The sequence below is a fragment of the Pteropus medius genome, unplaced genomic scaffold (genome assembly GCF_902729225.1).
Source record: "Pteropus medius unplaced genomic scaffold, Ma_sr-lr_union100, whole genome shotgun sequence".
Taxonomy (NCBI): domain Eukaryota; kingdom Metazoa; phylum Chordata; class Mammalia; order Chiroptera; family Pteropodidae; genus Pteropus; species Pteropus medius.
The window spans coordinates 5,800,949-5,817,707 of NW_024354498.1; positions in this window are offsets into that span (position 1 = coordinate 5,800,949).

Here is a 16,759-nt window from a genome sequence, read left to right on the forward strand (position 1 = left end):
GAATATAGACGAAGTGTCAGATGATATTAAAGGACATTGTTTATTTTTAAAATATGATATGACATAATGGCATGGTGTTTATGAAAAGAATAACCCTTATGGATGCATCCTGCATTATCTACAGATGAAATGACATGATATCTTGAATTTGTCTTAAAATACTCAGGCACGAAAGACAAAAAACAGGGGAGGGATTATTTTGAAATGAGAATTAGAAGATGTTGACAACTATTTTAGCTGAGTGATGAGTACAAGGGGAGAATTATATCAATCTCTCTAATTTTTTATGTTTGAGGTTTTCCAAAATAAAACATCAACCCTTATTACCACCCCTTAGCAGTCCCATTTTTCATTCTCATATGTAAGTTCTCACCTGAACTCCTGTATCTAAGTGTTTTTGAACCTTAACGTTAGTCAGAAATGTTAAACAAAATAACAATATTAGCTCATGCCTTTCTCTTTGAAAACAGTGAAATATCTGGCAACTACTCAGGTTTGTTTTTTTTTTAAGAATGTGACTACACGAGAAAGTTCAGCACATCTAGTGGACAATGCCTGCTTTCCTTTTGCACTGAAAGAAATAGAAAAGTAAGTTCATTTTGAAGAGGATGTTTATTTCACATGGGGCGTATGATCTTCACAAGACTCCACCCCTTAACTGAAATGGGAGCCAGAAACAGGAGCACCCACTAATAAACTGTATTTTTTTTTTTAGCTTCAGAGCCTCTTGGGGGAATATGTGTTTGTAAACAGTTTCCATATTGCTACACATGCCGACTCAGTAATGATGAAAATAACAACTACTGGATTTTAAAAACCTAAAGCGTTTATCACCTCTGTAATTATTTCCATTTTAGAAACAAAGTGCTGTACTTGCTTTCATAGAAAAAGGCCTTAATGCACAATGAGGCTTTAGTCCGAGGCCTTATGCAACAGGAAAATTAGAAATATTTTTGAGTTCATGAAACTCATTCTCAATTTTGACCTAACCCAGCTGTTTCATTTAAGCCAATGGATTTAAAATATATATATATTCTTTCTGGAGCCAGATCCCACCTAGCAAAGCCTCAACAGGCTTCCGATCCTTTAGAAAAGCACTATTAGAAAACATTTACAAGCCTGTTACATCCCCAGTGATTGTTCTTAACAACTGGCTTCAAATATATATTTAGCCAAGTGTTTGAGAGAGTTCATCAAATACATAGCATGACCCACTAGTATGGCTATAATAAAAAAGAGAGATAACAAGTGTTACTGTGGACAAAGAGAAACTGGACCCTTCATGCACTGCTGGTGGGAATGTAAAATGGTGTGGCTGCTTTGGAAAGCAGTGTGAGTTCCTCAAAAAATTAAACACAGAATCGCCATATGACCCAGCAATTCCACTCCTAGGTATACAGCCAAGAGACATGAAAATACATGTGTACATAAAACTTGTATGTATATGCTCATAAGCAGTATGGTTCATTATATCCATAAAGTGGAAACAACCCAAATGTCCACCAACTGATGTATACACAAATGAAATGTGGTACAGTCACATAATGAAATATTATTCAGTAATAAAAAGGAATGAAGTACTGATACATGCTATATATAATGTGGATAAACCTGGAAAACATTATGCTAAGGGAAAGAAGCCAGACAAAGGACCGCATATGATATGATTACATTTACATGAAATGTTCAAAACAGGCAAATCTAGAGAGACAGAGTGCTTGCCTAGGGCTGGGTGGGAGGAGGCTGAAGGGAAATGGGGAGCGGCTGCTAGCGGGTATGGGGTTTCTTTGGGGGGTGGTGAAAATGTTCTAGAATTAGCAGTGATGTCTGCACAACCTTGTGAATATACTAAAACCCACTGAATTATACACTTTAAAAGGGTTAATTTTATGGTATGTCAATTATGTCTCGATTTTTTAAAATGTTCTTTAAATACATAGCACATCACTACCACTTCCCCATTATTTCCTTGTAGGAGCAAAGGAAGAACAGTGTGTAGTGAGTAAGACAACAATCCAGTTCCTCTCCTTTACTAAACTAAGTCATGCTTGGAATTTAACCCCCAGCCTATACCAATCCACACTGACCCAAACAAGCAACACTTCACACCGGGTGTTGCCATTCTTTGCCACTTCATTACATCGTGCAAATGCCATGATCACCTTGGACTATTTTAGTTAAAAACAAACATAAAGACTCAGCAGGGAGACAGTGGAACTGAGCCTTCTCAAATGGTGCCCTTTCTAAATGTTGCCTCTCCCTGTCTCTTTCTTACCCTGGATCAGAGTCCCCAGCAGAAGTCCCTGGCTCCAGAGAGTCGGACCACATGAGGCAGCTCCATCTGGGTGTCCAGGTGGAGAGGGCAGGTCTCCAGCCTTTTCCCAGGCTTCCTGACAGCCATTTCTCTTTTCCATCCTGTGGGGAAAAGCACTTTAATAGCTCAGTCGTGTCTCACTTAATACAGTGGGTATGTTTTGGATATGTTTTGGATATGTTTCTGAAAACTGCATAAACCAGATTTTCTTAAGGATAACTAAAACTGGAACAAATTCAGGACAGGCTTTAAAAATAAATCTTATCATGAATCATTTTGTTAAATGATTAATTACCTCTGTTGGGTCACCCTTGGTTTTCATATAACTAGTTTACTTAAAGTGCAGGAGACTTATAATATAAAGATTCTGTATTATAGATACATTTATACATACCTGAATATTTATTTATATATATAATTCATTAGAGAAGAGCTTCCTGAACCCAGAAAAATCATTAAGTTCAGATCTTTTTTTTTTTCTTTCTTTTTACAGGTACAGCACCTGGTCTTCCTAGGTGGTCTCCCATCCAAGTACTAACCAGGCCCGACCCCGCTTAGCTTCTGAGATCAGATGGGATTGGGCATGGTCAGGGTGGCTAAATTCAGCTCTTAAATAGTGAAGTTAATTTAAAACTTTCTTTTTAGCAACTTTCAAACCACACATCTAAAATATACTTAGTGTTAGTTAGGCTAACTTAGTAAGTTAGTAAGGCTAACTCTAAGCAGGTTTTGTTGTTTTATTTTTTCTTTCTTTTTTTAACTAAATGAAAATTCTCCCTCAAATTAATCTATGTAAGAATAGATTAATAATAACTAAATTTTTAAGAATATTATGCTTCCCATATTTTCATCAATAGAAGGATAAACAAAAGGTGGTATATATACATAATGGAACATTATTCAGCCGCAAAAAGGAAGGAAATCCTGACATATGCTACAATATGGATGGACCTTGAAGACATCCATAAAACAAGTCAGACAGTGAAAGACTAATACTGTATGATCTCACTTTTATGTGAAATCTAAAAACATCAAAGTCATAGAAACAGATAATAGAATAGTGGCTGCCAGTTATAAGTTGAATAAATCCTGGGGATCTATGTGCAACATGGTGACCATAGTTAATAATATTATATTGTATACGTGAAAATTGCTGGGAGAGTAGGTCTTAAAAGTCCCAACCTGTGGACTGCTATTTTGGTAAATCATACTGTTGATGCCAATAGTTCTCTCTCCTACTGTCAAGGCTTTCCTGTCCCCAACCACCTCCTTGGTCACCCTCCAACAAGTATCCTCTGAGAAGTGTTAGCTGTGTGCAGTTCTCAGATTACTGCTGATGCTTGGAGTCTACAAGAGGGATCCATACACAGTTCAGGAGTCTCAGAGGAAAAATGAAACAATTGTCTCCATACACATTTAATAAATTTGAAATGTAAGGTAAATTTTGATTTTCACAAATCCTAAAGTTTCTGCATTCACCATAAAGACTAAATTGATAAGTTTCTTTCAGTTCACATTCAGTTGATAGGCTGGATTTGATCTGAGCTAATGTATTTTTTCGTCACTTGCATATTATTACTTACATTTATGCAATTTGCATTTTTCATTGTAACCGAAGTGTTTCCTCATTTTCCCAATTTGTAAAACTGGGTCAGCGGTCCATTGAAGCATAAAAGCAGTTAAAACAAAGTTATCTAACTACTGCAGTGCAGAATAAATTTATAAATGCAAACAGTGCATGTGAAATCAGAGCTGACTCTGTATTGCTGGGGCAAGAGAATCTGTTGAGTGTGATGGGCAGACGAAAAAGAATAGGAATAAGAAACAATAATTATGTAAAAATTAGATTTTATCTCTAGATCCCTGTGTTTGCCTGTTCTGAAACTGTCAAATAGTGGCAGGAAGCCACTGAAGCCTTTGAATACTGTTCATAAACAAAGCACAATGACCTCTCTGGTAAACTGAGATGTTCCAGAGTAAGCTAAAAATTGTGCTGTCCAGGATGCTAAAGGTTCAAGTTGTACTACTGCCAAGAAGTTTGCAAAACCATTCACAAAGTTAATGGAAATGTTATGTTAAGAAGGAAAATGAAATGGCCTGTTGCCAAAATTCTCTGATCAAATGATGGTGTTATACATCCCCTAATATCGATGTATTCTGTATAAACAAGCACTTAATCTGGTGTTTATGTGAACAGATATTTCACATTACAGCAACAATAAATTTGCTCTTGGCATATATAATGAGCACATATAAGTGAGAAGTGCTCAGTGTTTTCTTCTCTACCTCTGAATACCCATGTTACACAACGATATTTCATTCAGGTAAAAATTACTGTGGGAGATAGTGCTGGGGTAGCACCAGTTATGCAAGCAGCGATGCAGGGCTTTCCTAAGTGAGTCAGATCTGCCTTAAGCCATCGATCACTTATTGGCTCACACAACTTAATTCAGGTACTCAAGCAATATCACGACAAATTGTTTCATCTCCATTTCTCCTCTCTGCCAGCTTTATTTTTAGGCCCCACAGAGTGTCTCCCAGCTGCTCCAGTCTCACATGCTCTCAGGTTGAAATTCAACTGGCCACTCATCCAATAGCCCCAAATAATGTCTATTTGAATCTTATTGGCTAAGTCTAACTGGGTCACATGCCCATCTATGAATCAGCTTCTTTGGCCAAGGGAATGCTATGTTTTGACTGGCCGCCTTTGAGTCATCATCCATCCCTGGAACTGGGGAAGAATTCAACTCTCACCAAAGCATAGAGTCCGAGATGTAAGAGGGGCTGGTCTTCCAAAGGAAAATCTGGAAATTATGTCAAGCAAAGATTGAATGGATAATAGGGAGGGGGATGCTGATAGGTGCCAACTATAGTGTGTGAATAAAATGACACTTTTTCCACACTCCTTTATTCACTCAGGATAGCTGGATGTCAGCAATATGCTTCTTGGTTCAATGTGGAAGTAATCTGACTAAACTGCCAATACTGGTGCCTGTTTTTTCATTATGCTCTGAAAAGCAATAGGCAGCATATATAAGACATGGCTTTTCCATACTGGAGTACATTAACTATCAAGAAAAAGAAACTCATATAAGCATGACCCTGATCATTCCAGTAAAGACTATTTCTGCATATTCCAGTACTGGCTGCTTTCCAAAGTCAATTCAGTGATGGATTTAACACGTTGGATACTTTGAACTTATCACTCAAGATCCAAAATATCGTGATTTCTAATGCTCAATCTAAGATTTTGGGCTTTTTAGAGAAGATCAAATTGGGGTACTAATGACTCAATCACCAGGATTTTGACCCTCTCTCAACCTTTGATGAGTTCCTTAATTTGATGGAGAGAGAAATCACTGCAGTATTTTGAAGTATATTTTAGAATCACATGCTATTCTAGTTAAATAAGGCAGACTGACCTCATACATATATCTTGGGTCCCTTTTGAAACCACACTGGAAAGACTAAAAAAAATTTTAAGTCACGAACTCACAAGGAAACAGAAAGCCCCAGAGAAAATGACAGCAGATATGACAACAAAATTTTGAAAGCTGGAAGGTGGCTGGCCAAATAACATATGATATAATGAAGCAGAAAAAGCTAAGTGCCTGCAAGGTGGGAAACCAATAAAAAGTAAGACAATCCGTGTCACAGAACCCCCAGAAAAGCTTAGGAAGTAGAGGGAGAAGGCCTTCTCAGAGTGGGATGCAGGGCGGAGCCCAAAACAAAGTGAGTGAAAATTCTTTCAGAGGAACAGCTAGACCCCAGATCTTCATGTTAATCTCACACGCTCCCAAATATAGAACGAATGTGTGTAAAAAATTTACTTAATTCATAATAAAGAAACCTGTAGCATGGCAGAGGTGGTTCAAAGATCACTGCAGAAACTGAAATGTATGTACTCAAGCAGGAAAAAACAAGCTGAAATAAGGTTGTTAATTTAGCAAAGTAACTGTTAGTACCCTATAAGCCAATAAAACCATAACCCTTGGGGTTGTCATTTCTACGAGGCATCTCTGTTGAACAAAAATCTACAAGTTAACATGTAAGTTTACAGAGTATGAACCCTAATCAATAAAAAGTAGTATGTCAAACAAAGGCACATAGTTCTAGAAAATGAAATAATCCTTGGGCAGGCCTGGGGGACATTGCTGCAACATGACATTGAAAAATATTCAATCACCCTTATGCTTTGTTTATATGTTTTGAATAATTTTCTTAATAAGAGAAATTAACATTTCTTGGAAAAGCTATAATTCGAATACTTACAAGCATTTTCCATATTACAACAGCAAGATTATTCTCTCGTGTGGTTTTAACCTTTTCCGCCATACCAGTTCCTTCCCCTTAGAACACTGGCTCTTAGAACTAATTGCGTAAAACATAACCCGGGGTGTTTGTTTTTTAAAAGGGCAGATTCAGGCCCACCAGAGATTCTGACCATATTTTAAGAAAGCATGCCCTAGTGCATAAACATAATAAGTGGGCAGTCACAAAGTAGAGATAAGTTTTGCCAGTGCCTGGGCAGGGGCAAGGGACTCAAACAAGACAACCACTGTGCTCATGAGGCTTGCTGGCTCTGTCTACAGTGGCCCTCCAGACTGTTTTCTCCCATGTACTTCCAGGTCTTCAAAGTCCCACTGGTCTCTTTCTTGCTTCCTCTTTCCCCTTCCTCAAACCTCAGCCTGCACATGTCCAAGACCACGGCAATCTTAATCCTACTGTTGCGTATTGGTTTGATATGATTTCAAATCTTCTTGTTTATGACTTAAGTGAAGTTGTTTTAATCCACCTGTTTATGATGAACACCAAAAAAAAGTTGTTTGTAGAAGTGAAGTTGTCTTGGTATGAGAATGAAGTAAGTCCTGTCAGGATGTCATCATCTCATCTGTTGTCACTGAGAAGCAGCCAGCAGCTCAGCTGCCACGGGGCCCCCCCTGGGGCTTATCGATAAGAATATGTGCAGAAGCCACTGTGGCAAGGGGACACTTACACAATAACTACTGAGAGCACGTGAGCACTGCTCACTGGTTTGAGCAAGGCGACACTTTGCTGATGGAAAACAACTCTGAAGATCTTGAGACACTTGCTCTGCCCTGGCCAAGGCGACTCTTTGGTCAGCAGTGGTGCGAACCCGGGCAGGACTCTCAGGCAGAGAAGGGGCATCTGTTCCAGCTTGGAGGAGGCGCTCCTCATAGGCAGTGGCACAGCCGAGAGCACCAGTCCCTAGAGTGATAACCCTCAGAGCAGCCAGCCTGCCCGCCAACGTGGCCCCTCGTTCCCTAGCAACGTGCTCCAGCAACAAAGGACGCTCGGTTGGCTGAAAGTCAGCTCACAGTTGGTTAAAGCCATCTCTCCTGAGAAACCAAACTCATAAAAAGGTACACCTCGAACTAAATCTGGACTTTATTCCTTTCAACTTCCCTTGCCTGGAACAACAGTGCGAGTAAGCTATCATTGCTTTGGAATATGTTGTTGTTGTTGTTTTTCCTCAAATTTCTGATCCTTTTTATTTATTTATTTTTATTTTGTATTAAATTTATTGGGGTGACACTGGTTAATAACATTATACGTTTCATGTGTACATTTCTATAATACATCATCTGTATATTGCATTGTATATTTGTCACCTGAAGTCTACTCTTCTTCCCTTACCATATGGGTGACCCCCTTTACCCTCTTCAACTTCCCCCCAGCCTCCTTTCCCTCTGGTAACCACTATACTGTTGTCTCTGTCTATGAGTTTGTTTTCTTTGTTTGTTGCTTTCTGTTTTATATTCCAAAGATGAGTGAAATCATATGGTTCTTGTCCTTTTCCATCTGACTTATTTCGCTTAGCATGATACTCTCAACATCTATCTATGGAGTCACAAATGGCAGTATTTCATCTTTTCTTACAGGTGAGTAATATTCCACTGTATATATGTACCACATCTTTATCCAATCATCCACTGAAGGACACTTTGGTTGCTTCCATGTCCTAGCCACCGTGAATAATGCCACTATGAGCATAGTACTGCATATATCTTAATGAATAAGTTTTCAAATTTGGGGGATACTCAGAAGAGGGATTTGCTGGGTCATATGGTTGCTCTATTCTTAATTTTCTGAGGGACCTATGTCATTTCTTTATTGGCTTAGTAAGAGACATTATCCCGTATGCTATTGGCTTGTAAAAATCCCACAGTGAACCTGTGTTAAATAAATGTCTGGCAAAGACAGTATCCGTCTCTGAGGATAATTTTGCCGCTGCCTCAAAAAACACCTACCCAAAAAACACCTGAATACAGGACCATTCATGTCTTTCTCCTCTCTTCTAAAGTCACTGTTTATGAATAAATTTTATTTCCAACTCCTAATTTAGGGTTCTACTCTTTGATTTACAAAAACCTTACCCTTCCTCAAAAACCCTGGCTCACACAAATCAAAAGCATTGGCTTTTACACCATGTCCAATACAGCTCTCCCAAAATACCAGCAAAATAAACTATTGATGGACAAAGCTGAGCTTATTGCTTATTGCAGTATGGGAGACAGTCTTATAGCATCTCCGAAGGGCAAAACCAAAATTGGGATATTTACCAGGTTTTTTAGCAGGTCTGATTTAAGGCTGGTCTTTTGATCTGGGGGCTTGATTAGGACTGAGTAAAGATCAGATCTTGATAAATGATACAGTGGCTTTAGGACTGATGGACTCGAAGAGGTGAGTGTTTCAATCAGCTCTAAGAGAACAAAGAGTTGTTTGATGCTATGTATTGAGATATTGAGTCATCTGACATTCTTTTAAATCAAAAGGTTTCTGAACAGAACAATAAAGTGATTTACACCTTTATTTTCCTAGGCCAGAGTTTCCCGGGGTAGTTAAGTCATTGTTGATGAAGACATTGGAACAGTAAAGGCATGTTAATATAGATAGTAAACTGTGGAAATACGTGGTTTTCATTCTCAACTCTGAAATGGGTTTCAGAGCCCATTTTGGTGATGAAAATCTAGATGTTGACTTTTTCTTTGCATTCCTGCTGTAAAAATCTTTACCGTCTTCAAGACAATGGATGCCTCCAGCTAAGTGTGGTAAAATTCAGTTTTATAAAGCACCAACTTGAAAGCATATTATCATATCTCTAGCTTTTATTTTCCTATATAAACAGGTTCAAGCTTCTTGAAGTTCTAAAAACAAACCTCTCCAGGTAACCTGGAGGCTCGTGGGGCATTCATCATTTTTTATGTGATTCCCACTGTGCGAGCTTCTCATCCTGCTCAGATACCTGCTCTTGGAGGACAGGGTGGGGTCCTTGCCACCTCTGCTTCCCAGCAGCTCCAAAAATAGCTCTTGTACATGGCAGATGTACACTAACTGCTTAGAGAACTGCATTAATAAAGTGGACAAGAGAGAGCAAAAAGCAAGCATACAAACAAAAATCCCAAACAAATAAATGTAATAACACCCTCTAAGCTTTGTGAAATAGAGGCCCACAGTCACTGTTGCTACTCTCTTTCCTCTGTCCCTTGCAATCTGTCGTCCATCTCCTCCACTCCACTGCTTCTGCTGGAAATATGGATGACATCATAACTACTAACTCGATAGTCATTTCCTATTCCTTATCTTGCTTCGGCTCCCTGTCCATGTGGAATTGAGAAAGAATTATCAGAGAGGATGAAAGATAATCTGAAAAGCACAGTATCATGGAGGTCTACAGAAGAACTTAAGAAGGAGGCAGTGATCAACATTGTCAAACATTACAGAGACATAGGACCAAAAGAATCACCACATGCTTTTGGACGGGTAGGGGGTGATTTGCTTGGAGAGAGACTTTAGCCACTTGGGATTCAACACTTCCTCCCCTGTTTTTTTCTACAGCAGTTTCCACCATTCAACCATGGTTTGGCATTGACTGCAAATGCAGGCAGAGGCCTGTTCTCTTCAAACCAAGAATGATGGATACTCCTGTTGGTTTATTACCAATTCGAAGAAGTCTATACTAATAGAACTTTGCTTCAAGTCGTATTTGGAAATGTTCTTGTTTGGTCTTTTTCTCCCACCCTTTACTTTCTATACAGCAACACGAAGTGTGTAGGCTCTTTCAAGGCTCTCACAAAAAAACCACCAGAGCTACCCTTTGATCACACAAAGCTGGTTTATTAAACTTGCTGAGAAAGGGAGAGCCCCAAGTTCACAAAGTCTCAGTAGCAACTTAAAAGAAGGAAATTAGAGAAGCTACATACATATAGAGCTTTGGAGCTGGGCTCTGATGTTCCTAAGGCTGGTCGGGACGAGGAATGAACATGTGTCAGAATCTGTAAACCACACAAGTTGCTGAACCTTGGAACACATGGGTCTGAATGGGCTGGTGTTAAAATAATTAGAGCTTAAGCAGTTTTTGTTATAAGTTTGTGGTTTGCCTTTCTGGGACAGACGGTTATGTTATCCATTATAAGAAATTATGCTATAAACAGTGTTCCAATATGACATCGGAAGAACATGCAACCATCGTTTTGCCTGTTGCGTATTTTTTTTTTCTTAACAAAAGTAAGAGCTATGCATTAGAGGTCTGGGAGCAACATGATATGGTGCACAGATGACAATCTATAGATCAAACTCAGTGCCATTGGCAACATAGTGTTGGGTGGAGGAGGATTTTGAGGCTGTGTCCAGGGTCTTAAAAAATCCTGTGATCTATTACAACTTTCTCTTAGGCTGCTTTCTGTGCTGTAGAAATTGGAAAGCTAAGAACCACATTTTCTAGATTCCCCTGAAGCTTTGGATTCAGCCAATCAGATGCCCTCAAGCCAGCAGGGCATGAGGCATCTCTATGCTGACATAGATCGTGGCCCCACACCCTGAGCTTCCCTGGTTGTGCTCCTCTGGAGCATGGCTGTGCATGTCTCCCTTGAACTCCATAAGCCGAACCAAGACCCTGCTATCAAATCTCCTTTGTTACTTAACTAAATCCTAGCTGGGCTTTGCCACTTGCAACTAAGAGTCCTATTGGCACACAAAATTTTGCATTCCATTTCAGGTCCTCGCAAAACCCATTCACAAACACCAGGTTTAAAAGTCCTACTATAAGAACTCAATAATTTCTCATTTTCCTTTGTATGTCTATACAATACTGAAAATCTAGTAAAGAGGTTATGAAATCCCTATCCATATGCCTATAATCAAGTAATTATAAATAATACCTTTAAAAGATTCTTTAAAAAATTAGTTTTTTTCTCCTCCACTGACTCACCATAATACCTGAAATCTACCTCTAAGGATGTATTTCCCAGTGTTAAACTGTGACACCTTATGTATTCTTTTTTTTTTTTTTTTCAACAAATAGGTACTGTATGTGTACTACAGTGGGCACTACACTACATGAAGAATGTGGAAATGACTCACGCCCCCATGGAGTTTTAAGTCAAGTGGGCAAGAAAGACAAGTAAGCAGAGAGTCTCTTATTTAAATGTCCCAGATTATCATCCATTAAACTAAATAAGGAATTTATTTACAAAATGTGCAATGAGTTTGGCATTATGCACTAAACCTAAATGTAGGCCATTCCATGACCTAGCAACCCTACTGCTAGATAGGGAGCCAAGAAAAATAGTGCATAGGTCTACCAAAAGACTTACACAAGAATGTTTCAAGCACCTTTATTCATAACAACTCAAAACTGGAAACAACCCAAATGTCCACACTGAGGCCATGTTCTCTCTGGGCCTTTCCTGGCCAATGACTGAGTGCAGTGGCGGTACTAAAACTGGACCATTCCTGCTCATAGCAAAACTTCTGTAATAGGCAATCTTTTTTCTGGGGCTCCCCATCAGCCTGGCCAAGAATTTCTCAGAGCTGCATTGTTTCCTACCCAATCCTCCTTCCTTCCCTCTCTCCTTTCACAAGTGTCACATCTGTAACACAATCTGATGGCTTTCCCAGACTACTACCACTCTCTCCCTTTATCTTCCACTAGCATTTCCCATAAGTCTCTTGCATATATAATTTGGTCCCAGCGTTTGCTTGAAGGAGGATCTAAACTGAGAGGGCTCCCGAAAACAAGTGTTTCAAGAGAAAGGAAGCAGAACCTAGGTCCAGAACTGGCCCAAGGCCACTTCTGGCACATTCTATTGTTTCACTTAAGTCCCAGACCAGCCAGATTCAATGTGGGAAGACAATACCATTGCATGAATAGTGGGGCCATTTATGAAGACTAGCTGCCACAACCATATATATACTTTACCTCAATTTAAAAAGTTTTTTAAGTCTTATCATTTGGAAGGGCTCTGAACCATGGAGCTGGAGGTGAGTTGTATAACAGGGGGATAGAACATGAGGGGGTGGGAGGGAAAGAGGGAGGGAGAGAGACTGACTTCTCGAGGGCATACTTGGGTTCCTGCCATATGGCAGCACTGCAAGAGAGAATTGAAAGTGCCGCTGCCCATGTTTGGCTTCATATGTGGGCTTAAATGTATTCCATTAACAGGGGCCATTCTTCTGTCGTCTGTCAGCTCAGCCTTGTATACCTCCTGGTGACTGAGGCGGGATACACAAAGGCTGGGTTAAGACGAACACTGGTTGATTTTGGTGATTTTACCTGTAAGCTCTTACCATAAAACTTTCAATTTAATCATTATTTGAGTTTAATATAAACAGTAATCTGATCTAATTAAGTAATTACATTGCATCAGATCTGGCAGTTAGAAAAGCCAAACACACCATGTACTGTCTTTTTAAAAAAAAATTACAGAATAAGACTCAAAAGAGACAATATTTTTTTTTGGTTTGTTTTTCATATATATTATGCCTTACCAATAAGTGCTTATAGTCAAAAGATCAAAGAAAAGCCTAGACAGGGAATAAAAACAAAAGTTAAGGCAGGAAGGGGTAGCCTTTACTGAAATGCCAAAGTGAGATTGGAGTTAAACTTCAGGATCATCAGGTTCAGATAAGTAATCCATGTAGAGGAACCAGGTTAGAGCTCTAATGTGGATTGGTAAAGTACTACCTAGGGGTCCTTAGCCCCAAAGAGGATCTTTTGCACTGTAGGTTGTTTGGGCAAATATTTTCTTGGATAGGGTGGGAGGGGCTCTTACTTTTTAACTGAAGTATAATAGACATAAAATAAACATGTAGACTGTTAAGTATACAGTTCAATGGGTGTAACCACCATGCTAATCAAGACATAGGAATATATCCTTCTTCCCAGAAACTTCCCTTGTGCCTCTTCCAGTCGATTCCCATCAAATCCCTAATCCCTTCCAACCGCTTTCTGATTTTTACCATTATAGGTTAGGTTTGCTTGTTCTAGAATTTTATTTACGTGGAATGCGTGGAATCCGATAGAATGACTTCCTCCATTCAGCATGTTGTTAAGATTCATCTATGTTGTTGTGTGTGTCCTATTTACTTCCTTTTTATTACTGAGAAGTATTCCATTGTATAAATATACCATTATTTGATAATTCATTCTCCTGCTGATGGATTTTTGAGTTGTTTCCAGTTTGGGGCTCTTATGAATAAAGTTGCTACAAACATTTTTGTACAGTGTTTTGGGGGACAAATATTTTCATGACTCGTGAAAAAATACCGAAGAGTGGGACTCTTGGGTCCTAGAGTAGAAGTATGTTTAACTTTATAAGGAACTGACAAAAAGGTCTCCAAAGTTGTAGTACCATTTTATACTCCCACAAGCAGTTCAAGAAAATTCTAGTTACTCCGTATCCTTACCAATAGTTGGTGTCGTCAGTCTTTTTTTATTTTAGACACTGTAGTGATATCTCATTTGGGTTTTAATTTCACTTCTGTGATAACTAATGATGTTGAGCACATTTTCACATGCTTATTGGACATTCCTGTATCTTCTTTTGTGAAGTATCTATCTGTTTTTAATGCCTTCCATTTGCCTTTTTTTTTTACAACCTGTTTATCCTCCTTAAAGAAGTAGTTATTCCAAGCTTGCTGTCTGAAAGAGTTCTGTGATAAAACAGATCAATTCGAGCAGTACATTTAGCTAATATTGCCTTTTATACTGGTCCAGTTTCACTGTTAAAAAGCAAAATACCCTTGCTCAAATAAATTGATGTGATCTTCCCAAAGTAAAATGCTGACTCTGGTATGTTATTTCCAATTCTGGGGTTTATGAATGTAGTCTAAATAAACAGTTTCAGCATAAGCACAACTGGAGGCAATGGTCTATTATAAATAAATTATGTTTTAAAAAACCAATCTATTTGCTTTTAAATGAACTCTGGCCTAAGGCAACATTGCAAATCATAAGTATTTCTATACCCACAAAATGAGGCTGAGGCAGACAGAATTGCAGGAGGGATCACAGATTCAAGCTGTGTCCCCGAGTTTATTTAGAATACACTACTTATAGCATTACAATAAGAAAGACAGTAGTCAAGAACCAAGGTTAGCCAGATTACTTATCTAGTAGAACAATGAGATTCTCACAACTCAGAACCCTCTGCTAAACTGTAGCAAGGAATGTGCAGTGATTGCTATGTGAACAGTTACCTCCCGGTTTTTCCCAGCGCTTTACAATCTCAACTTCTTACATTGTTGCCAAGTACACAATATCCTTGTTCCTTGTTATACGATTTCACATGTCCATAAGTGACTCCCCACATCTCCCCCTTTTTTATTTTTTAAATGCCCGAACCCTCCTGGTTCTGGCGCAAGGTGACTGTGCCTGTCTTAGGTGATCCCCTCACCAGATCTGGAACTTACCCGTCATCGGTACGTGCATTCCGTCATGCACGCCCTGTCTTAGGTTGTCCAGTCTCTGAGGGAGTCTTACCCGTCTTTGACTACCAGCCCCCGCCGGAGGGAGATGTCTATCTTTTAAGCCGTATTTCGAAGTCTTACATGATGTAGGTCGGCCTGAAGTTTTAACATAGCACTAATGAAGTATTTCAGTAGAGAAGGAAGCAGGCACAAAACAACAATTACACAGGCTCCTATAGTCAAAACAGAAGCAGCTAGCTGATAGAAGGAAGACCATGAGGGGACAAGGCCCTTAAGGTGATCCAGAAATTCAGTGGCCAATTTATCAGCGTCAAATTGTAGAGGTTTAGCATTTTTAAGTCCTTGTATTTCTTTATGCAGGTTAATTAAATCTAAGGATACATTAGCATTGTGCCATATGCCTTTTAAATGATATTTTACTCGATCCCAGTCATGACCGGTCTCATTATATCTTCTAGATGTGACACAGATCCAATGATACTCCACATGACATTCTAGCTGAGATCTAATTTTTAGACCCTGGATTTCATCACCCAGGTATTCCACTGTCTTATACAGAGCATCTAACTTTTGTTCTAGTTTTCTATCTATATTTTTCTGTGTTCCCAATGCTAAAGTAACATTTCTAGACAAATCATTGACATAATGAGCAGTTTGTACAGTTTGTGAAAGAGCCACCGCAGCGGTGGCAGCAGTAGCTATAAGAGATACAACAGCAAGTATTCCTGCAACAATTAGTCCAATCACCCTCCTCATAGTAAAGGGCAACAATACATCCCCTTGACTATGTGTTGTTCCCCTTTACTATGATATGACATCTGGTCCTTGCTATATGGTCGGATGTAAGAGAGGTGGGTCAGGAAAGTATGTCCAGTAAATTGCACCCTCAGCTGTCATCACCAGGCTCAGCAAGATCAAGGTTAAGGTCATCCCGCCGGGTGTCTGGTGGAGCGGCAAAGCGAACCAATCTCTCCGGCAACCACATGGCATTTTCTGCATCCTGTGGAAAAACACAAACATGCCCTCGTCCCCATATTAATACCGGGTCGGGGCCATGTCGATTAGTTTTGAGCATCAGAAATTCAGTTTTTTGAGCATCAGAAAGAATTTGTGGAGAAACGGGGTAGGTCTCCCCCTTTTTTATTTGATTTTTTGATTTTTGAGGGCATCACGGCATCTTTTTGCCATGTTTGTTCGACTAGTCAGATAACATTTCCCGCGTGGACTTTCCCAGCAGGGCAGCAGCCACAGCAAGTCCCTTCGTGTATGAGGGCCCTATGTCAGAACACAACCTAACATAATCACTTAAGTCTTCTTTCTTTCTAAAGGGTCTGATTGTTGTTTGATAGGCAGAATTAGCATTTTCATAAGCCAGCTGTTTGACCAGCAGAGAACTGGCTTCCAGGTTCCCTAAAAGCCGTGAAGCAGCCTGCTGCAGCCCTTGTTGCAACTCTGTGTGAGGCATTGGTTTCTGATTAATCCAAAGGGGTGTGCCAGTTGGTCCAACAGGGGCAAAACTCACAGGATGGGGATCTAAGCCTGCAATTATAGTTGGAGTCAGCCTTCCCCCTGACCTCGGTGGATCCTGAGGAACTTTAAAAATTGGCACTTTTAAGGGCTGAGGCCCCATGGCCTCTACAAAGACAAATTAGTCAATTTCTGTTTTAATTGTTCAACCTCTTCTTGTAATTCTTTCTCTGGACCTTCCTTTAC